Source organism: Vidua macroura, chromosome 5, assembly GCF_024509145.1.
Source record: "Vidua macroura isolate BioBank_ID:100142 chromosome 5, ASM2450914v1, whole genome shotgun sequence".
Classification (NCBI taxonomy): domain Eukaryota; kingdom Metazoa; phylum Chordata; class Aves; order Passeriformes; family Viduidae; genus Vidua; species Vidua macroura.
Genome location: NC_071575.1, coordinates 37,697,866 through 37,714,731, shown reverse-complemented (window position 1 = coordinate 37,714,731; position 16,866 = coordinate 37,697,866).

Here is a 16,866-nt window from a genome sequence, read left to right as displayed (position 1 = left end):
GCAGGAGCACAGTGCAGAAAGATAGTTATGGATGGTTAAAAGTTTCTAACTAGTTACAGATGTCTGTTGCTTGGAAAACCTATTTTAGGCCCTTAAGCACGTGCTTGATTTTAATGAGATTTATGCTCAGGCTAAATGGCAGGCATGGTTCAAGGAGTTTGCTGAACCAGGATCAAAGAGAGAAAACTGTCATTTGAGTTAAGTATGGTGATTTTTTTCACATTCCTTTGAACATATGAGAAGAAATTCAAAATTTTTTTCAGCAATAACAGTTTAGTAGGAAGATAAAACCACACTGACTACAACCTTAGTGGTCTGATTTTCTACATGTGGGTATGAGATCAGAATCAGCAGTTAGCTCTTAAAGTTTGAAAATAGAAATAGGAAAGCAAACACTGTCACAAATTGGATGAGAAGTCTGAAGAAAGGGGGTTGAAATTATGCTGGTAAAGGAGGTAGAGAAGCAGGGTAAGAAGAGATTTTTAATGCATAAGGATATTAAAAATGAACATATTATAAACAGTCCAGACAAAAAGCTAAAAATAAAATCCAGGAAAGAGTCAGAGAAGAGATGCAGGTTAAATCTTACTGGGGGGAAGAAAACAGTTAGTTGTGGAAAACTGGGATGTGTGTTGTACTGTGTTGGGGATGTCTCAGCAGAGGAAGAAGAGAACCTCAGCTTAAGGCTGTTGGAAAACCCTTGTAGGCTCATTCCCAAGCTCCCCCTGTTCAGTTACGTAAATTGTTGCTAGAAAATTCTGGGTTCTCCTTGTTATTATTGGTTACTTTTTTGCTGCAAAAATTGTAATATTCCTAATCATTCTCTCCCATTGAATCCTTCCCTCAGACCCCTCCTTAACCCCTACCAATACTCTCGTGTATAAATATCTCTGCTCTACCCTGGACCCTGCTCTTTTCTGGTTTGTTCCTGGTACAGTGCGGACCATCCTGTTCGTTGTTTTCACCTTATTAAAGTTCTGTTTCCAAGCAGTCAGATCAGAGTAGTCTCTTGACATAAAGTCACCAGAGCCAGTTCCTGAGGAAACCACCAGTCAGACTGTCTGGGCAAGGACCAGAGGGTTTCAGGACTGACATGACAAGGTTTTGGTAGTGAGCAGACTACAGAGGTGGTGTCTATGAGAAGTTACCAAAATCTTCCCAAATGACTGACAGAGCCAATTCCAGCTAGATCCAAGATGGACCTGCCACTGGCCAAGGCCAAGAACATCAGTGATGATGGTAGTGCCTCTGGAATAACAGCTTTAAGAAGGGAGAAGAAACAGTTGTGACACAGCAGTCAGAGAGGAGTGAGAATATGTGAGTGAAACATGTCTGCAGACACCGAGGTCTGCAAAGAAGTAGTGACCGTGTTCCGGGAGCTGGAGGAGAGATTCCCCTGCAGCTTGTGCTGCAGACCATGTGAGACAGGCCGTGACCCTACAGATCATGAGGACTGCATGGGTGCAGAGATCCACCTGCAGCCATGAAGGACCCTGTGCCAGAGCAGGTGGATGCCCAAAGGAGGCCGTGAACCTGTGGGAAGGCTGTGCTGAGCAGGTTTGCTGGCAGAACTTGTGAGCCTGTAGGGGACCCGCACTGGAGCAGTGTGATCTTGAAAGGTTGCAATGCTGTGAGAGGGATCAATGTTGGATCATCTCATGAAGAACGGCTGCCCTTGGGAAGAACTCACACTGAAGAAGTTCATAGAAGACTCAAACGTGGGAGAGACCCCATGCTGGAGCAGGGGAAGAGTGCAAAGAGTCCTCCCCCTGAAGAGAAAGGAGGGGAGAGATAATGTGTGGTGAACCAACCTCAGCCCTCATTCTCCATCCTCCTGTGTGCCCTTGGGGGAAGGAGGCAAATAATTAGAGAGTAAATCTGAGCCTGAGAAGAAGGGATTGGTGAGTGTATTAAGATTTAGTTTTTATTTCTCATCGTACTCTGACTTTATTAGTAATTGTAGAAGCCTACAATAATGAATAAAATTATTTTTTTCCCAAGTCAAGTCTGCTTTGCCTGTGATAGTAATGGGGGACTGATCTCTTCCCCAAGTCCTTATCTTGGCATGCAATCCTTTTATAACATTTTCTCTCCTCTGTCCAGCTTAGAGGGAGGAGAGATAGAGTGCCTTTGATGTGTGTATGGCATCCAGCCAGGGTCAACTTACAGAAGGTTGTCACACTGTGCAGTGTTAACAACAACTGTTGCTCACCAATCAGAATTTCAGCCAAGTGCCCCTCTTGCTGTTTTCAGGTCTCTGCTCCTCATGTTCCTCTTCCTTCTTCCTTCACCCCTCTCACTCCCTGAGTACTTTCCTACTTACAGATATGTAAGAGTATTAATAATTCATACTCATGTTTTTCCACTGCTCTTACCACATGCTATAGATAACTTGGCATGAAAAGGAAAAATGGAAGGCAAATAGGAGAGCAAAGACCAAGACATTTTAACTGAACTCAGTCCTACACAGATAGATAAGTAGATAACTTGAAATGAGGCAACGCTATATAATCCATATGCATCTCTGCCCAACCTTATCTACCACGTTCCTTTAGGCTGAAGGGTTCTTCTGGCAGTAGGGAGTGAATTTAGCATGTTTATGCAGCAGCCAGGACTAGAGGGATTTCATATGGTTATGATGACTTCAACTGCTGCCAGAACAAGGGTAATATTTAAAATACTGATAAACAAAACTGTATGTCAACATTTATTTTATTTGCCTAAATAAAAGAATACAGAAAAGAAGCAAAGATGTATGTTAGGTTTTATTTCATCTATCCAAATAAAATACTAAATAAAAGGAAACTTTCTACCTTCTGGTATGCCAGATACATAAACAAAGTATTTAATGTGTCCTCCTTGTCACTAGGCAAAACAGTGAGGCCAGCAGCTATCATACATTTTGAAATCCTAACCAATTAAGAGTAAATAAAAGAATAGTTAGGAATAATCTAAAATTGGTGCCACCCGAATAATTGAAAACAAGTTTGACCTGCTTTTCCATGCATATGAACACACAAAATATTCCTAAATTTAGTTAAGCTACATGTATTTTTACCAGCTACAGTACTGTATTACTTTACTAAGAGCAGAGACAGACAGTTTATTGCAATACAGCACTTCAACTGTAAACCAAAGGGAAATATCTGTTTGAAATGCTGTATGTTTACTAGCATTTGTGCAGTAAATACATCATAGCTCTTATGAAAAATAAACATGAAATATAATTACACAGACTGTTTGTCAAGATACATTTGTGTCTTGATTTCTTACAAATGCTAATATTGCTCATTCTGCTCAGGTAAGAAATGTCTTACAGGTCTTACATAAATGCACTGAGCTAGACCTTGCAGTGTTCCAATTATTGCTGCCACATTTTTAGGCTAATGAACCTTGTTCCAGTTTTCTCCAGAACCTTTTTCCAGTTTACTCCTCCAGAAGGTGGAGGAGAAGAGAGCTGGTAGAGAACCTCCCAGGTGATTTATGGAAGGAGGGTTGGCTGACCTGCCAGTGGCCTGGAGTCCTTACATGCACTTAGAGCTATCAAGGTCAGTGAAGGTTCATCGCAGGCAGAACTGCTGGGGCAGCTGCAAAAGAGCTTTGCTGGGAAGTTTGGTTACAAAGCAAAATATATGATGTTACTCTGATGCACTCTGCAGGGCTTCCTCCTCTTTAAATTTATTTTTGTAGACTGTATTCTAAGGGTAAGCACAATAGGCAAGTAATTTAGGTAATCGGAGTCATCTTGATTGGACCAGGCAAGGGCATTTGAAGTATTGATTGTAGCATCTGTGTGATACAATTAAAGCCAGTAGGCAGAATCCATCCATAAATCTTGGGTGAACTAGAACCATTCTTCTGCCCTTGCTTGAGGATAAACACAGCTTCTTAATGTACCAAAAGTATCTTACTACGGTGTTTTAGTTGCTAGTGTTGCCCATGTAAGAGCTTTCCTCTAAAGAAAATATTCTGCTACTGAAATTGAGATAACCAAAACCCCTATCTAGTAATACCCACCTTTCTGTGGGTCCACATTAAGGTCACAGTCTTGTGATGAAATATTGCACTTGATGAGATTGCCTTAATTTTTAAGGCAGCAGTGGACAATATGTGAGGCATCTATTAATTTCCTTGCTTTTAAGTGTTTTTGCTTTGTTAGCAGGGAAATAACTAACTAAATTGGGTTTTTGAATTCAAGTTTTAAATATATTGCAAATGCAAGATTTAATATATTCCCACTTGACACCGAAAGGCTGGGAAGACAAAAGATCTGCTTAGATTGTTTTCTGAGTCACAGCGCTTGCACAATGCAAATCCAGACAGAAAGCCAAGGGGTTCAGGGAAATTCTATGGAGAAAAAAATATATACATATTTTCTTTAGAGACTGCAGTGTATAGCCTATATTAGTCATGTGGGCTCACTTTGTTGGAATTGTGAAACAGACTAGGCACTCCAGGGTGTAATGCATCCTACTTACCCCAGACAATGAACTAGGCAGTGGGTCTGCACAAGAGTGAGTGAGGCTCAGCTGGGCCAAGGTGTGCATGTATGCTGCACCCAGCAGGAACAAGCAATGCTTCCTACAGCCACTTAATTGTCTGCAACCTGTGCATAAAAAGTGTGTTTCTTTCTGCTAAGAGGCTCAAAGAGTTCTATTGAGAACAAACTGGCATTCATGTTGCTTTCTGCTAGGCTCATAACCTTGTGTTTTCATTCCATAAACCTACGTACGTATGGTTAGAATTCAGCCTTTTTTATATGATTTCTTATAATTTAGTTTTCTTTCTGTGTCCTGTCCCCAGTAAAGATCACAAGCACTGCATAAATACTCTGGCCTGGATCCAAAAAGATGGATTTCTGAAAGAGGAAAGAGTAGAAGACTAAAGTAAGAAATAATTTTTGCTTTTGTGATCATTGTACCATATTGTAAATGTGCACAGTAATTTGACAGGACTGTTGATGCTCACGTGCATTTCCCTGAATTAACATTAGAGCTGTAGTACTGACTTAGGGTGCTTAGTTTATTGTAGAACACTTAATCTTACACTGAAATATATATTTATATATGGACAGTTCGCATCTAAATGCTTTTGGGGATGTTGCCATACAAGACATGATGAAAAAATAGTATCTGCCTCTCTGGAATCTATGAGGAATTAAGGAAGAGTGGAAGGAAGGGACTTCTTTCAAGGCTACACAGGAACTTTGTGTAGGCAGACAGGAAAATTAAACCAGTATTGCCATTCCAGGGCCCAGACCAAAGTATGTGAAAGGATGTGGCCACATCTGATACACCCTCTGCGTTTGAGCCTCTTGCCCACAAGTATAGGTGTTGTACCACAGAAGGTATAATAGCATCCTACTCAACCCTCAGCTGAGGCTCCTCTGTAAGCCCTGTTTTGCATTCGTCATTTCTATGTGGCTATCCTAAGGCATCTTAGGTGGCACTACAGGTTTCTGGGCAAGAAACTGAATCAAGTTCAAAGTGTTAAGGATTAAGCCTTAAAATATTAAGTGGTGGAAATGAGCCAGAGAATTAAATATTTGATTGGATTACTTGAAAAAAAGTTGAAGAGTGTAGCAATCTAAGAAAAAAGCAACAAAACAGAATTGTTCCTGACTTATAGACCTAATAGTTTGTTTTTTGTTTTTTTTTTTTTTTTGGTAGAGAAATGTGGAAGAGGGTTTTGCATAAAGTAGATAAATAGGCTTAAACAAATAGCATTTTTCAAATGGAGGGACAAATTATGATAACCAATTTATGATACCTAATCTTTAAAACATTTTAGAATCCTTTAGAATCCACTAAGGTACATTTTCTGATAGCTTGAAGACATTTACTTTGCCATTAGTTATTTTTCTAGAAGCTGAGTTCTATATCCCTACGTTTGGTCTTATATCTCTAAGTTAGTCTTTCCATGATGCTGCTGTCTTTTGCTCAATTAGGGAATTCCTCTGAAATCTTTTTGCATGCAGTAACTAAACTTGACAAAAGGAATCCAACTCTGATTACATTTTAACAGTACAATATTCTGAACCATTTTCCAAGAAAAAAATTCTTCTTAACTAGGATTAGAGCAAGATAGATACTTTGTTATGCAAATGTGCATTTCTGTGCAGACGTTATAATCCATGTTGGAGGTTTCCTTGAACTCTAAACACACTGTATTTTGGATTCACAGAGATATAGTTGAAAAATAAAATAAGCTCTGAGATAGAATTTTTGAGACTGTAGCAAGAGAATTAAGTGGATACCAAAAGTCAGTGATGTCAATGCTCCTAGTATCATTTTGTTTTGCCTGAGAATAAATCCTACTCAAAGGTACTGGATTTTTTTTTCTCCTGGATGAGTAAAAAATTGAGTGTATGTGAATTTCATTTCCTCCTATATAAAAAAATCTCTTTCATCATAGAAAGTTTTACAAATCTTGTTTACAAAATCCAGTTTAAAGAAGTAATCCTAATGCCTTCAGTATCCAGAATATCAGTTTTATGATGTGATCATTGCACACAATCTGCAGCATCTTTTGTTATGCAGCTGACCACAAGTTAAATAATCATGCTGTTCTTTATCTTACCCTAAAGTATTGGTGGCTTGTTTTGGAGCTATGACTCACTTAGGACATGTGTGTAAGAGTTATCTTCAACAGTTTATTTCCTTCATAGACTATTTTAAGGATGCCAATATGTATTGCCTGTATTTCCACAGGCTCTTCCCCTGGAGAGCTATAGGACTCCATCTGTTCCAAACAGCTGCCAAATACTTTTGTGAGTGTGCATGTGTGTGACTATATATAAACAAACATACAGTATAGTAAGAAAGCCTGAGACTTTTCTGTGGTTGTGATATCACCTGAATAGTTAGAATGCAGCGTTTTACATATTCCTGTGTCTGAAAAAGAACTAGTGCCCTTTCTTTCTCAGCTGAGGTAGTATGATGAATATATTTCTTTGCCTTTCTGTAAATATACAGAGGATTTTATTATTTGTTTATCGCAGGCAGTACTTGATTATATAATAGGGATGGATAGAAGCTGTGATTGATATTACAATTGTTATAGGGAGGTTGTAGAGAGATGAAATTGCTTTAGGTGCCTTGACAGCTCAGAGTTTTTCTGAATCCATCAGCTCTGAACTTCAGGTGACTGAGTGAGCTGGTTTGCAGAGTGATGTTTCCCTGTCTGAAGCATCCTGCTAGTTATCCACACCAGAGCTAACTTCAGGTTAATCTGGTGTGACATGGACCTACTGGTCTTTCCTGAATGAGAAGGCAGTGGAGTCTTTTAATGATGTCAAACACAGTGTTCTGCTTCTTCAACTGATACAAGTGGATGACCCCTGTGTTTCAATTTCTTTAATCTCTTCCTGTTCCTTTAGAGATGCCATTCAATATAGAGATAGCTTTCCAAAAAGATCTAAACAAGCTGGCACTAACATTCTTCACACACAGAGTCAATTTTGTTTGTCTTCAGTGTTAGAAAGCATGTAACAGGAGATTATTAACACAGATATCTATAAAAAACAAATTATTTAATCTTGGAGATGCTACCACATAAATTATTATACAAAAAGAAACCTGTTATATGGCAATATCATATAGCATCTTTTTTTTTAAGTGTGCTTCACGTTAGTCAATAATTTTGTCTCTGTTGAAGGTATTCAGAGTTTTGAAAGTGTTTTGAGAATACCAAGTTGTTTGACAAACCTGCTCAAAAAATAGTCCATTTCAATAAAGAGATTTTTGGCTTAATTCTGAAATCAGTTTAATCTGATTTCTCCCAAATGAAACACATCTTCTTGAACTAGAAAACAGATCTCAAACAACAGACACAAGTTACTGAGCTTGTACAATCAGTCTGTCTTGTCAAGGATAAGTATGGTTAAAATAAGTCAAAACTAACAACATTTCATTTAGCATACTCATTTACTTCTCACAATTTATGGCACTTGTTTTCTTGTTGGCTTTCATTTTGGTTCTGAAATTATGTTATACATGTTTCCCATATATGATGCTTTTCTTGTCATTTGAAGAAGCAGGAGACAATACAAAAAATAATAATTTTTGCTGTTTTTTTAGAAAAAATTAATACTTGGCAGTTACCAAGAATTCTACATAATTAAAGTACTGTATTAATAGTAACTATTGAACCCTTGAACATCTCCACTAAGGAAAACAATTGGATTTTTGTATCCTAATTTTACAAATAAAAATGTGAACTAAAAAAATTAAACTGTGTGTTCTGATGTAAACATCAGAAACATTTGATTTCAGGTACATGATTATTTCAGGATCAAACAGCTGCATTCAAACCACCAAAATAGTTGTTTCTCCTTTATTGAACTATTGCGATTTAAGAGGAGAGACTGGGTTTTTTCATTGCATTAAGGTACACTAGCTATTTCAATTAACCTTTTTCTTTTTCTAACTGCAAAATCTTCCAGTAAGCCAAAAGCTAAAATATGCAGATGTATGTTTTTCTACCTCCTGCCTCAGTACCTAAAGGATAAAACCAATCAGGAATTAAGTTTTCAGAGAGTAACTTACCTTCATTAGGCGTACTTTCTTGAGATCTGTGCACTAATTTGTGATGAGCCAAATGAACTCTGGCAATATTGCTGTTCAGAAGTAACCCAAGCAAGTGCTGACATGCACAATCCCATTGTTTTTTAGGACACTAATTAAAGATAGTGACTCAACCACTTCCCTGGGCAACCTAGTCCAATACTTGACAGCCCTTTGTGTGAACAGCTTTTTCATAATACCCAATCTAAACCTCCCCTGGTGCAACTTGTGGCCATTTTGTCTTGTCCTGTCACTCCTTACTTGGAAGAAGAGACTGATCCCCAGTGGCTATAACTGACTTTCAAGTAGTTAGTTGTAGAGAGCTATAAGGTCTCCCCTGAGCCTCCTTTTCTCCAGGCTAAACAATCACAGCTCCCTCAACTGCTCTTCATAAGTCTTGTGCTCCAGGCCCTTCCCCAGCTCCACTGTCATTCTCTGAACACATTTCAGCACCTCAATGCCCTTCTTGTAGCGAGGGACCTAAAAGCGGACTCAGGACATGAGGTGTGGCCTCACCAGTGCTGAGTTCAGAGGGACAATCACCACTATCATCCTGCTGCTCACGCTCTTGCTGATACAGTTCAAGATGCTGTTGGTCTTCTTGGTCACCTGGGCACACACACTGGATCATATTCACCTCCAGCAGATCAACACCCTCAGGTCCTTTTCTGCTGGGCAGCTTCCCAGATGCTCCATCTCAAGCCTGTAGTGCTGAATGAGGTTATTGTGATACAGATGCAGGACTTGTCACTTTGCCTTGTCAAACCTCACCATGCTGGCCTTGGCACATCTGTTAAGACTGGTCAGATCCCTCTGCAGACCCTTCCTAACCTCCATCCGATCAACGCTCCAACCCAGTCTGATGTCACCAGCAAACTGACCAAGGTTGCACTAGAGCTGACTATCCAGATCATCAGTGAAGTTATTAAACAGGACTGGCCCCAGTATACTGAGTCTTGGGAAACACCACTAGTGACTGATCACCAACAGGTTATCTCTCCATTCACCACCAGTTTCTGAGCTTGTCCATCCAGCCATTTTTTTTACCCAGTGAACAATACACTTGGGAAGGGATTTTCTTCTGGAGAATGCTATAGGAAACTGTGTCACAGTCTGTACTGAAGTCCAGGTAAACAACATCCACAGCCTTTCACAAATCCATTCAGCAGGTCTCCTTGCCATAATAGGAGAACAAGTTGGTCAAGCAGGACCTGCCTTTCATACACCCATGGTCTCTGAGCCTGGTCCCCTCATTGTTCTGTATGTGATGTGTGATAGCACTCAAGATGATCTGCTCTATGACGTTCCCTGGCACTCAGAAGAGGCTGACAGGCTCGTGGTTCATTGGATCCTCCTTCCTACCCTTTTTGTAGACGGGTGTGTGAACCTCCAGTCCACTGGGACCTCCTTGGTTAATCAAGATCTCTGGTAACTGAAGGAAAGTGCCTTAGAGAGCACTTCTGCCACCTGCTTCAGTATTCGTGGAAGGGCCCCATAGACTTGTGTCTGTTTAAAATGTCTAGTGGATCACTTATGATTCGCCCTTGGACTGTGGGGGCTTTGTTGTTCTCCCCGTCCCTGTCTTCCATCCCAGAGGGCTGGATACTCCCAACGCAAATGATCTTGCTACTAAAGACTAAGACAAAGAAGGCATTAAGTACCTCAACATTTTTCTCTTCCTTTTCCACTATGCTTCTCCCCATATTCAGTAAAGAATGGTGGCTCATCTAAGCCAACTTTTTCTAGCTAAGTCTTTATAGATTTTTTAAAATTGTGTTTTACAACAGTAGCCAGAACAGCTATATAGAGAACACAAAAAGCAGAACAGTGAAAAATTAAGACCTGGGGATTTAGCAATCTTGGGTTCAACCTGAGACTCCTCTATTTCTAGAACTCCTTTAGAATGCCCAAGACATGTGGCAAGCATGTGACCTCTAACAGTCCCTGAAAAGCATAGTGGTCTTCTACAGGTTCCCAGTCATAAGCTAATCTGTGAAAGTGCTTCATATGGGGCTTGAGATGTCAATATTTAGGCATCTGAATTTAGATGTCTGAGTGTCACAGTTTAACCCCAGCTGGCAACCAAGCCCCATGCAGCTGCTTGCTCCCTCTTGTACCTTCAGGATCAGGGAGAAAACTGGATGGGTATAAGCTGGAAAACTCATGTGTTGACTTAAAGACAATTTAATAGGGAAAACAAAGGTCCTGCACACTTAGGCAAATTAAAACAAGGAATTAATTCCTTGCTTTCCATGGGCAGACAGGTGTTCAGCTATGTCCTGGAGATTCCATCAAATGGAATGGTTACTTAGGATGACAAACATCATCACTCTGAACATCAACCCCCTCTTCCTTCTTCCTGCTACTTTATACACTAAGCATGATGTCATATGGTCTGGAATATCCCTTTGGTCAGTTGGGGTCACCTGTCCTGGCTGTGTGTTCTCCCAGCCTCCTAGGCACCCCCAGTTTCCATGTGGCAGTCAAAAAGCTGAAAAGGCCTTTTCTCTGTGTAAGTCCTGCTCAGCAATAAAAAATACTTCTCAATATTATCAATCCTGTGTTCAGCACAAATCCAAAACACAACCCCACACCAGCCCCTGTGAAGACAATTAATTTTACCCCACCCAAAACCTGCACACAGGAAAAACTGGTTCATATTCTGAGACCCTGATTCAAGGAGTGGATGTGCCCATTGAGACACAGTAGAGACTAGAATTATTCATCTCTCCCTGAACTGAAATCAGGCACATAAACATGGATAATGGGTGTTATTTCAGATATCCCAAGATCCATTGTGTGGGGCTGCCTATGCGACAAGCAAATCTAATTTTGGATGCCTTAACCTGAACCCTACTTCTTCAGGATGACTGGACACATAAAAGTATATATGAATCAAAGATTTTGTTGACAGAGTTTGCCATTATTAAATGCTTCTCCTGGTTAGAGTTATACCAGAAAAGAGGAAGTAATAAATGCTGAGGTAAATAAAAATGTAAACATAGATTCATTAATGAAGAAACATAGTAGCAGCAAAACATTTGATTAAAAGTAGGTGTATACAATTAAGGCTCTTCAAACAGTCCTGAATATTCTTTTCCATAATAATGTAATGTTTCTTAAGGATTATGGATATGAATATTTCTTTTTAAAGCTTTTGCAAGCTTTATAATTATAGCATGGTAAGTCTGATCTATTTGAGACAGCAGCTATGGTGTGTTTGACTCAGGAAAATTTAATGCATTTGAGTTTGGTGTTGCTTTCATCAGAGGAAGTGGCAAATTCAGAACTCCAAAAGTGTGAATGTGTCTTCATACTTGTCAACCTCATTGTTACTGCACAATGAACTCAGGTATTTTTATAGACAGGCAGAATTACCAATATTTAATCTAAGAAGGGCAAATATGTGCCACAGTTATTCAGACTACTTCATGATTTCTTTCAATGAAATCCTGCATGATTTCATTGCAGACTTTTAGTGACAGAATCTGAAAAGACAATAATATTACTTGATTCATTTAAGTTAGGTACGTATTCTAGAGGTTGGCTGAGAACTAAAATCTAAAGAGTAATCATGCATTCCTTTAAATACTGTTAATTTCAATACTGGGAATTTCTTTTATTTTATAAGGAATCTTTGTCCTTGGTCACAGACATTGCTAGGTATATCTCATGCAGATTTAATTTGTTACGTGATAATGTGGCAGTTAGTCTAATAAATACATTGGAAATATAATTTTTGATGGTTGTGTTTGGTTTTTTTTTTGTTTGTTTGGTGTTTTTATGGGATTGTGATCAGATATTATTGTTTTGAATGCACATTCTGTTTTATTTATTTCATTAATTTTAAAGGGACATAACTCTAGGACTGTCATTAGGATGAATCCTTAGTAAACCCATTTTAAAATTTATCCTTTTTTTTTTTTAACTGGAAAATCACATATAATTTGAATATATAAAATTAGAAAAGACATTATGTGTCCTTTTGAACCCGCTAACATTCTGTCTACCTCCACATCTTTTTACAAACTTTACAGAATTTGGTGGGCAATTGTGAAAAGTGTCAACACATTTTCAAATCTGTTCCTGCCAGTGAATCAGTCAAACCTCCTGCTGTGAATTTCATTCACCTCAGATGAGGACAAGAATCAAGATAGATCCATCCTAACTCTGTGAACTTACATATTGGTCTCATAGTAGCTGACCCATGGTTTGCTGGTTTACTTATGTACCAAGTAAGAGGTAAAAGATTATGTGAAAACAAAATAACTTTAATCCAAAGATTTTATGTCATTCTGATGTGTGAGGCAAACTCTGATCCAAGCCTGGATGCTTTATTCAGTCCATTTAATGTTTGACATGCAACTGAAATACTTACATTTGTAGCTACTTGCCTTAGGCAACCTTTATTTACAATGGAGATAGTCACTTCCAAGGAGTGATGCAGATCTTAGGTGGTGCGATAATAGGACCACAACATTAAAGTACTGTATCACTAACCCCTTAAGATAATAAATTTCATGTATTAATTTACAATTAAAATCTCCACTTTGAAGTTGTTATCTATAGTTATCTCCCAAGTATTTGTACAACAGGGAATTTAGCTGAAAAATTATTCATGAAAATTCAACAATGCAGGATATCCAGGCACAATATTAAGGAAATGCAAATAAATCCCAAAGTAGGCAACAAAGAAATTAACACTAAAATGCCAAGAAAATAAAATGCCAGCTCAAGAAGCATAATGCCACATGAACTGCAACTGAAAATGAGGATTCAAAAGGAAGGAATACATGATCTGTCCATAGTTACACCCTTATGGGCATGATCATCTGCCCAAATCTGGGAAGCAGCTGTAAAAGGTAATAGTTCAAAGGAGAGGCTGCAGACAACAATATATTGAGAGAGAGGCTGGTCTACTTTCTGCGCTAGTTTTGTTGTTTGGTTGGGTTTTTTTCTATCAGCTACTGTTCCAAGTGTTAAATAGAACATCTCCCTTTGTTCATGTTCTTTGATTTACACTTAGCTATTTATTCACACACATATTTAGTAACAGAAATTATTTCCTATCAAAAACAGAGTGTTTGCTTAATTTATATATGTGCTAGCTTTTACAGGTTTATAGATAGAAGGGGGAAGAATATTTCAAAAATAGGTGGTTAATGAAACTTTTGGTTTAATTCAGGCAAGAGTGCCACCAGAAAATGTCATCTCCTTGGAGATCTTTTTCAGGAAAAAAGAAAGACTTCTGCTTGCTCTATACTTTTTGGTATCTTGTTATCATTGATCTCATTCACTGTCTGGTAACTATGAGCTAACTAATGACCAAGTGGCAGAGTGAGCTCAAAGTGAGACAAGTTTCTCTTCTTTGTTCTGCAAAAGGCTGACTGAGGAGTAGGACTCCACCTAAAAGAAAAGTTCTGCATCTTTAGTGGAGGTGTCTCAAGCTTCTGTCTCCATGTGTTTGCTAGAGTAGAAGCTTGCAACATACAGACAGACCAGATGTATACCTTTATAAGTTAGTTGTGGTGGGACTGCCTACCAGATGGATTGCCTACCAGTCTTTGCAAGATATTCTAGTAATTCTGACAATCAGGATGCCTCTGAAATACTCAGCAATGGCACCAGTGTGTTGCATACTTGTGCATCCCAAATGCTTAAGACTAAACATGTTATTTCCATTAAATTAATGATTTGCCATTGTGTACAAGGAGCAGTGAATAATGAGTCTTCTCTTTATTGGGAAAGGTAATTTTCCACCTTTCTTGAAGTCAAGTTTGGTTTACAAGTGGTGGTGCAAAAGAAGTAGAAAGGAAGAACTGAAAAAAATGCATGGGCAGATAACAGTTCTTTATACAAACAATTATTCAGGAAGAAGCACATTTGTTCTGTAATTAATCAATGATAACTCAAATGTTCCTCCTCTGCCTCTTCTCTGATCCCATCATTATTCCACTGGGCCTTTGGTCCAAGCTTCTCCTGCTCCAACTCAAAATTGCTTGAATTTCCATCTATGTATGAACTCTACTTTTTCCTCAGAAATAACTATACCAAATTAAGTTTAGCCAGAGTGAAGCCTTAAACAATATGGTATATAAATTATGAACAGCAGGAAAGGGCCATTTTAAGTGCAGAAGAACAGGGAAGATTGGTGGAGAGACTCCCTGCCTCTGCATGGCTCAGTCAGAGTAACAAGATTCCTGTTCTGAGATTCCTGACATGTTTAGGCTTCAGCTCAACTAAAGCAGTATCTATCTTGTCACTGAGGTTAAATGTGTCTATGCTCAAGTAAGAATGAATGAGTAGACAGAAAACACTTTGAAGCTGTATACCGCTATCTTTACTCTCTTTGCAAATTTGATTATCAAATAATTGTCACCTACAACTTATCTTTCCACCTTTTAAAACTAATTTCTGTGTATTTATGTGATAACTTTAGAACATAAGGTTACTTTTTTGAACACAGCTCAGTGTTTTCTACATTTATAAAATATAGACTAGACCTTATAGTTCATCAATGAAATGCTCAGGATCTAGAATACTTTGCAAAAATAACCTATGTTGTCATATAAATGTATTTTGACCTCTAGAATTATCAGAATTAAAATATTTGCCCAAATCCCAAAATACTTGGTAAGAAAAAGATCAGAAAGAAAGGAGGCATGAATGTCAGAAGTTCGAGAGACTTTGCAATGGTGGTATGCTGTAGTCACAGTTGTAAGCAAAGCATTTTTTCTACTAACAATGATTTTCATTCTGATACAAACTCACTTTCGTTAACCCTAGAACTTGAGGTTTGTGATAATAGAGAAATATTTAGGGAATTTCACCTGATTAAAATAAGCACTGTTGGAAAATAACGTTTAACTACAACCAAAATTATATTAAGCCTCTCTGAGAAATATTTTGTATAAAACTATTAACATCACACAAATAGTAAAACAGCCTACTGAAACCTATTTGTGAATGTTGGAGAAGACCTTCCTTATTTGGCATTACACTGAGTTGTTTCGTTATGCAGACTTTTGTTGTTTTGTTTTGCTTGGTGGGCACTGTTACTTTTTATCTTGAAAGTTTCAGTAGAAGTTAATATGCATACACTCTTGTCTCATGCTTATTAGTCTATAGAAGTTGTATAAGGTCAGTAAGTTTAGAGCTTGGTATGGTAACAGAGAAGTGAGTGCTACTGCTTTCTTTTATCAGCAGAAGAAAAGAAAAGCAGTAGACATGGGCCCAGGTAGAAAATTAAGTGTGTCTAAATAAGGGGTTATAATTGCAGAGCTTTCCACAAAAGACTGAATGGTTCAGTTTGGCTAAGAATAAAACACCTCTATTCACAATTTGCTGAGAAGTAGAGTCTATTACATTAATTTACATTAAAAAAAGCAAATTCCTGTGATGGTAGTATTTAATAGACCTTGTTTTAGTTAATTTGCAAATATTCACCTAAAGACATGTGCAAATATTACTGGATTTTTTAAATGAGTCTCACTTAGACACACACATATATCTAGATTTGAGCATTCAATACCAAGCATCCAGACATCCTAAAATAAATGTCATTGGAAAGGAACAGGAAAAAAAATCCAGAAGTCACATATTAAATTCAAAGTAGGGGAATAGATCTCTCATTTACCTGTGAAAGAAAATGCTAGACACCTAGTTCTTTTCACCACTCAAGTCTCACATATGCCTACTTTTGAGGAACTATGCAGAGCTTTTGACCTTAAGGAAAAAAGGACAAAAATCTAAACCTTGTGGAAGCATCTTGCTTTCATCCTTTTCAAACACACCCTTGAGTGGTCATTTTAACCCAGTACTAGCATGACCCTCTCTGACATTTTTAAGAAAAAATAGTACAGAAAGTCCTGGGAGCAGAGCCCAGAAGAGTAGGACATTACTCTAATCATTATACTGGATTTAGGTTGTTTATTGCTGCTTCTGTTTGATCCCATGAACTTTACTTTCTTGGCAGCAGAGTGACTCTATGATAGCAGAAAATGTCAAATGTTCTCATTCTGAATTACGGTGATGGAGAGCTTTGGACTAGCAATTTGGCTTGGAACATTCCTAGGATGGCTATGCTGAGAATACAGGTGCACCATTTCCTTTGGAAGTGCTCTAATTACAAGTGAGAAAGGCAGCCTACATCATTACTGACACTGCTTGTGCTCGGGATCTTTGGTCCCTCTGAGGACTCATGCAGAGCCTTGGCAGTTGTCCACCAACAGTAAAATCACAACAGAACTCTAAATCAGAATAATATATCCAAGCAGACAACCCAGAACAGACATTTTTTACC